The 7,412-nt window shown below is 36.5% G+C and overlaps 1 non-coding gene across 1 annotated transcript; it reads left to right on the forward strand.

The window, feature by feature from the left end:
• Window positions 1-285: 285 nt before the first annotated feature.
• On the forward strand, window positions 286-391 carry LOC128284683 (small nucleolar RNA R71). Its single transcript, XR_008275106.1, has one exon. It is a non-coding gene; the product is annotated as a small nucleolar RNA R71 (small nucleolar RNA).
• The last annotated feature ends 7,021 nt before the right edge of the window (window positions 392-7,412 follow it).

Raw genomic sequence — 7,412 nt, forward strand, 5'->3', positions numbered from 1 at the left:
GGGTGAACTCAGTGAAAACTAAGAAAACCATCAATTTTCTTATTCAAGAGTTCTACCTGATTAGAAAGCATGGTGACCGAAACGACGTTATAAACACTGACTGTTTTTGTTGGCTTTATCCTCATGACTTGCCACTGATAGTTATTCAGTGACATCTTCTCTATAAATTCATAGGCATCTTCAGGTGTTTTATTATTGATGGTTTCGCGAGTAGCTGCGTCAACCATTTGTTGAGTCAAAGGATTCAGGCAATTATGAAAGGTTTAAACCTGTAGCCAGAGTAGTAACCCATGGTGAGGGCATCGTCTCAAGAGATCCTTGTACCTCTCCCATGCATTGTAGAGTCTCTCTAAATCCATCTGTACAAAAGAAGAGATATCATTATGTAATTTAGACGGTGAAAAATGTAACACCCTGAATTTGGGCCTAGAAGTTTTTGGCCTTAAGCATGGGAGCGGTTGAAGGCAGCTTATAATATTCTGTTGTGCGTGAAAATTTCGTAGTTGAAGGCTTGTTTTAGTGGTTAAGTGTGCTGAGAAGTGTTGGAGAAGTCCTGGGTTCAAATCTGGACTTTAGCAAAAATTTTGGTTTAAGGTGAATCAAACCCTGGGTGTAGTAGGTAGGCCTTAAGAATATTGGTGGGGAAATTGTGCCACAAAAAGCCTTAGGGTCTAGTGGCAAAGTAGCGCCACATAAGAGGCAGGAAGGTGGCGTCATAGAGTTGGCAAGGAGGTCTAGGGTTCGAAACTCATGGCAAGCAAAGAACATTTATTTTGCTAACAGCGGGCGGCAAGAGTTGGTGTTGAATTTAAACTCTGATGATGGAGGGATCCCACATCGGGAAGCTAACATAAGAGCGGATGCGAAGCTGGCTTTAAATAGAGAGAACCATGATGAGAGTAAAGGTACCTTTCTTGGCTGATCCCTTTCGCTTTATGGCATGCTCGTTTGGGTTGGGCGTCAGCTAAGAGTGCTCGGAGCGCGGATTAACTCCAGTCTCCTATCAGGTGTGTATTTCTCACTACTCTAGCTGTAGGATAGCTACTTTGGGCCACGATGGGCCGAAAGGGGCCATGTGGGCCCAATGGGCCTACGGGCCCAATTGGATAAGTTGTTTGATTGTGTAGTAAATATTGGACTAGGTTAGGTGAATCTCATATTTGTGGCTAGATTTGGGCAAAAAGGGCCACACGAGCATGTGGGCCCATTTGGACCGAGAAGGGCTTTAGGCCCATTCGTATTGTTATCCCTGTTTAGAATACTTTAGTTTACCAAATTACTGAAATACCCCCAGTTGTAAAATTACCAAAATACCCCTAGTTTGTAAAATTACCAAAATACCTCTAATTTGTGAAATTACTGAAATACCCTCGACTTGTAAAATTACCAAAGTACCCCCAATTTACAGAATTACCATTTTACCCTCGATATACAGAATTACTATTTTACCCTCGATTTACAGAATTACTATTTTACCCTCAATTTACAAAATTACCGTTTTACCCTTGATTTACAAAATTACCGTTTTACCTTTGATTTACAGAATTACTATTTTACCCTCGATTTACAGAGTTACTATTTTACCCTCGATTTACAAAATTACTGTTTTACCCTCGATTTATAGAATTACCGTTTTACCTTCGATTGACAGAATTACTGTTTTACCCTCGATTTATAGAATTACGTTTTACCCTCAATTTACAAAATTACTGTTTTACCCTCGATTTACAGAATTATCATTTTACCCTCGATTTACAAAATTACTTTTTACCCTCGATTAACAGAATTACCGTTTTACCCTTGATTTACAAAATTACTATTTTACATCGATTTATAAAATTACCATTTTACCCTCAATTTATAAAATTACCATTTTACCTTTAGGGTGTTAAATGATTGTTTTGCCCTTTTGGGCAAGTGACTGACTTGGACTGTGTGGTTGACGGATTTGATTGTGAATATATGTTGGTGATATGAATGACTTGACTGTGACTGTTTGATTCAAGTATGGGCATGATATTCTGATTCTGTATGTTGTATGCCATGACATGTATATTTGTTGCATGGGACACGGGTTTATATTGATGGAGGAAGTACTGAAAGTGGCTTGCCCACGTACTGGAGGCTTTGCCTCAACTTACTGATAACTGAGCAGCAATGCTGCATCTGTGGAGTGTAGGGCTGGGTGGGTTGAGCTATTCCCCACATGGAGTGTAGGGTTGGTAGGGGGTGTATACGGCTGGATTGGGTTGGGATTGCATTCACATTCTGATTTTGATTCTGTTACCTGATTCTGATTCTAATTCTGATTCTAGTTCTGATAATGTTTCTTATTCTGTAATGGGTTAAAGCCCATCTGGTTCTGTCTGTTATAGTGGCTAAGGCCCAATTGATACTGAAACTGTAAGTAAGGCTGGGGCCAGATTTTTAATTCTTTTATATGATTGACTGTTCCTTTTTATGGTTGGGGATTTCACACTAAGTTTTTGTAAACTCACCCCGTTTATTAACCTTTCAGGTAATTTCCAGCCTTAGATGGATCGGAGCTGCGAGGGGCTTGGAGGAAGCCACACACACTGTTTATTTTATAGTTTTGATTATTACTTTTAAATGTTTTATGTGGGTTGTAGTAAAGCTGTTGTAATTTTCTGGATTTCAAATTTGGAATTTTATTTATTGTTCTTATAATTGCTAGTATTAGAACACAGTTTTCCAAAGCAACTACTGTTGTTCAAAACATCACTTATCCGCAATTGTTTTTAAATTAAGCTTTCAACTACCAAGATTTTTACAAAGTTGTTAAGAATGTTATTTAGCTGAGGTTTTCTAACAAGGTTTAAAAAGGGTATAAGTTTTTAATTATTAAAAAGGGTTTTTAATGGAAACATGGTTTTCGAAAAACACTTCAATGTGACACGCCAGATTCGAGCCAAACTTAACGTCTGGGCCGGGTTTGGGGTGTTACAAAAAATATTTTAATAAGAACTTTTCGGTCATTTGTTCCCAGTAGTGATTGACCCTCGTGATAACGAGTTCAACCACTGCTAAGCTTTGTTCCTCAACGAAAAGGGAAACAACTGAAGACGTATGGCATCATCAAAAATGCCATTGATTTTAAATGTATCGTAAAATTCCAGGAAATTCGCCAAATGAGCATTTGGATCCTCATCCTGCAAACCATCAAACTGAACAAATTGTTGTATCATTTGAATTGTGTTAGGTTTTAGTTCAAAATTATTTGTAGCTACAGCTGGTCTAACTATGCTCGATTTAGTTCCTGTTAAAGAAGGTTTAGCATAATCATACATAGTGCGCGAGCAGGATTTTGATTTGCTGGATTAACAGCAATCGCAGGGGGTATCAAGTTTTCCTAATTTTCAGCCATCTCCTTGGTTGTGGTTTGAATATCGTCTTCTTGCTCGTTCTCTGTGTATCTTAAGCTTCGCCTTCTTTCTCTTTGGTTTCTGCAAACTGTGCGATCGATCTCACTGTCAAAAAATAATGGTCCTGACGGGTTTCTTCTGGTCATAAACTATAAAAACCTACCAGAAAAAGGGAAAAAGAAGAATTAGTAATAAAATTTAAATTACAGTAAAAGTAAATGGCTAAAGTAATAAAAATCGAGTGTTCCTAATATCTAAGTTCCCCGACACCGGTGCCAAAGACTTGGTACGTGATATTCGTGACAGGTTTTAAATATTTCTAATGAATAGTTCTTGAAACTAACTATTATCACGATGAAGGCAAGTGTACCTATCGAACAGCAGTATAGCTTTACCAAGACCGAATTATTGAACCCAAAGGAACTAAAAGTACTAGTATCAACTTTCTTTTTATTATCTAGCTAAAAAAAATAAAAGGGTTTTTGTTTATCTAAGTAATTAATTAAACTAAGAAATCACAGAAAATAGAATTGGGGAATTACTTTTGGAAAAACGATTGAATTAAGACAATACCTAAGGAAAAATCCACCTAGACTTCACTTGTTATTTAACTCTGAATTGGACGATTTATTCATTCAACTTGTTCTGTAGAGATCCCTAAGTTATATTATTATCTCTTTCGAGACTAACAACGTCTAACCCTAGATTGAATAATTGAAATCTCTTTCTAATTAATGCCCTAGGGTTGCATTAACTCGATTTATGAATCCCCTTATTAGGTTTCACCCTAATCCGGAAAAATCTTGTCACCCTATCTCTAGGCGCGCAACCAACTCCACTTAATTATGACAAATTCACTCTTAGACAGGGTCTATTCCTCTTATGAATAAGAGCTTAACTTGAATCAATATCCTGGAACATCAAAACAAGAATTAAGTACACATAATTAAGAACAAATCAAATATTTATCATACAATTCAGATAATAATAACAAGATAAATCTTAGGTTTCATTCCCCTTAGGTATTTAGGGGTTTTAGTTTATACTAATGAAAGAAAACATCTCAAAAGAATAAAAATAACAAAACATAAGAAAACCCAAAACTCTTGAGGGAATTTGAAGGGAGATCTTCAGTCTTGATGGTGAATCCGGCTTCTGAGATGGATTAATTGGCTTTCCTTGAGCAATTCCTTTCTCCCTCATCTGTGTGTCCTCTTTTCCTCCTCCTTTAGGGTGTATTTATAGGCTTTGGAATGCCTAAGAGCCCTCAAAAGAGACCTTTTCCAAATAGGACTCTGCTTGGGCACGATAGAGACACACCCGTGTGACATGCCCATGTGCGATTACTTCAGGCCGTGGTCAAGCTTGTTAAATAGGCATGGCCGTGCAGTCTACCCATGTGAGTCATGCTTCGATTCTGCCAAATTGACACGGCCATGTGGTCTGCCCGTGTGAGGAAGTCCAGGCCGTATTGATTTCATACGTTGGCCCGTTTTCTCCATTTTTGGCCCTTTTCTTGTTCCTTTCACTCTTCTATGCTCACCTAAGTATAAAACATGAAATTAAGGCATTAGGAGCATCGAATTCACCAAATCTAAGGAAAAATCATCCATAAAATGTGCTAAGCATGGGATAGAAATATGTATAAATTATGGTTTATCAACGACCTTTCATTTTCTACCTTAAAACTTCATAATTCAACTACATTCATCTATGGGAAAACCCTAGTACTTTGATAACTTTGCAAATTAATGCCCAAGATAGCTAAATTAAGCTATTATGATCTCGGAAACATAAAATTTACTAAAAACAAGACTTGAATACCCACGTAATTGAATGAAATAAGCTTGCTATCTTCAAGCTCTTCTAGCTAGGGTTTCCATGTAAAAATATTTGGGAAAGATGTTGATGACATTTCTTTATTTAATCATTTATCATCTTTTATTATTTTTACTTTCTAATTTAGTCCTTTTTTGTATTTAATTTTCTAGGGATGACTAAGCATACTTATCTACTAATTCCTTTTAATGGTCTATTTTCCATATAAGGACCTCCAATTTTAAATTCCATAGCTATTTGATACTTATAGCTACTAGAACTCAACTTTTGCATTTTATGCAATTTGGTCCTTTATCAAATTAGACATGAAATCGGTAAAATTTCTTAACAAAATTTTTATATGACATTCCTATCATATTGTAGACCATGAAATAATATTAAAATAATTTTCCTTACGAATTCAAATTTGTGGTCCCGAAACCACTGTTCCGATTTCACTGAAAATGGGCTGTTACAATATGTTATATGTTAATTGTCATATATAATTGAATGATGAATATCCAACAATGTCATGACGATTACCGAGTTCCAATTGAACCCTAGGAATTCGTAGGATACAAATGACATGTCATTAGGAGTTTCATGTTTCGGGTGCTGGTCTTAAATGTCTTACGAATGGCTAAGGTCCTGTATTTGTTGTGGATACTCCATAGCTCGTGCGAGTAGCATCGTGTAGCTTACATTTCGACCCATATCTCATGTGAGTAGACCCATTTCACAACTCATGTGAGCAACGATGTAAAGGAAAAGTTACGGTTACATGTTTAAGTACACTTTGTATGAGCTTTCCCAACTATCTGATAGTATTCTAAATGCTTTAACGGGTATGAAAAGGAAAGGAATGATAAGTGTTCAAATAAACTAAATCATGTATTTATGAAAATGGTTGAAATGGTAATCTTCAATGGAGGTATACTTATGCTCATGAAAATGATGAGTTCAAATGAAGTATGTTCATGTATAAAGGCTTACCTTATGTTAATTCAAGTGAATTTTGTTTGAATGCATTATCATGTGTTGTTGATGGTGCTTAGGCTTGTGCCAAGCTTGTGGTTGGATTATATTATGCTTAATCTTAATGTTAATTAATGAAATGGTAAGTTATGTTTCATGTTTTACGAATTTACTAAGTATTATGTGCTTACGTAATTTTCTTTCCTATGTTTTATAGATAATCAGAAGCTCAATCGGTTTGGAGGCTTGTTGGAGATCTATCACACTATCTAGCATAAACATCGGTAGTTTTTGATGTTTTGGCCAAGGTTATAATGGCATCTATAGGTGGAATTATGATGATGTTTAGTTAAATGCTTAGATGCTGTTTCGATATGTATAAGTAAGTTGATTTGGTACATTTGATGCCTTGTTAGTTTGTGCCAATTTGGTTATGTTGTTTCATGTTAGAAATGGCTCAAATGGTATGTGTTAAGTTGGTTTGGTTATGGTTAAAATATGGCATGCTTTAAAAATGTATTGAGCTAAATGTGAATGATGGATATGTAACCAAATATGCATGTTTAGGTAAGTTTTTATGTTTGCTAATGAGGTGCCTTATATGGCATATTGGTTGAATGATATTGGATTATTGAATTGGTCATTTCAAGTAGGTTTTGGTCATGTTTTGATGCTTTAATTATGTGCATAAAATGCTTTTAGGTGGTTACATGAGTTGGTGTTCAAGTCGACTTGATTTTGGCCAATTTCATGTCCACACGGCCTGAGACACTGGCGTGTGACTCAACCTGTGTGACACACGGCCCTGTGTCCCCTGTAGGTTCTATTACATGCAAGTCAAGCTATTACACGGCCTGGCATACGAATGTGTGTGGCTATTTCGAGAGTTACACACCTTGCACACTAGTGTGTGGCTTGGCCGTGTGACCCAACTCAGAGAGTTACATGGGTGAGGACAAAGATTGGGACATGGCTATATATCCCTATTTCAATTGTTACACAGCCTGAGACACGAGCGTGTGTTTCAGTTGTGTGAGGCACACGACCGTGTGACCCCTGCAATCCAACTTTTTTCTATACTTTCCGATTATTTCCAATTTGGTCCTGAATTGTTTGTATGGTATTTCTAGGGCTTCGAAGGCTCGATTAAGGGACGTTATGTATGTGATTGAATTTATTTAGATTATGTTTATATTAATGTATAAAAAGAATATTTTATTGTTTTGTTTGTACAAT

The sequence above is a fragment of the Gossypium arboreum genome, chromosome 11 (assembly GCF_025698485.1).
Source record: "Gossypium arboreum isolate Shixiya-1 chromosome 11, ASM2569848v2, whole genome shotgun sequence".
Taxonomy (NCBI): Eukaryota; Viridiplantae; Streptophyta; class Magnoliopsida; order Malvales; family Malvaceae; genus Gossypium; species Gossypium arboreum.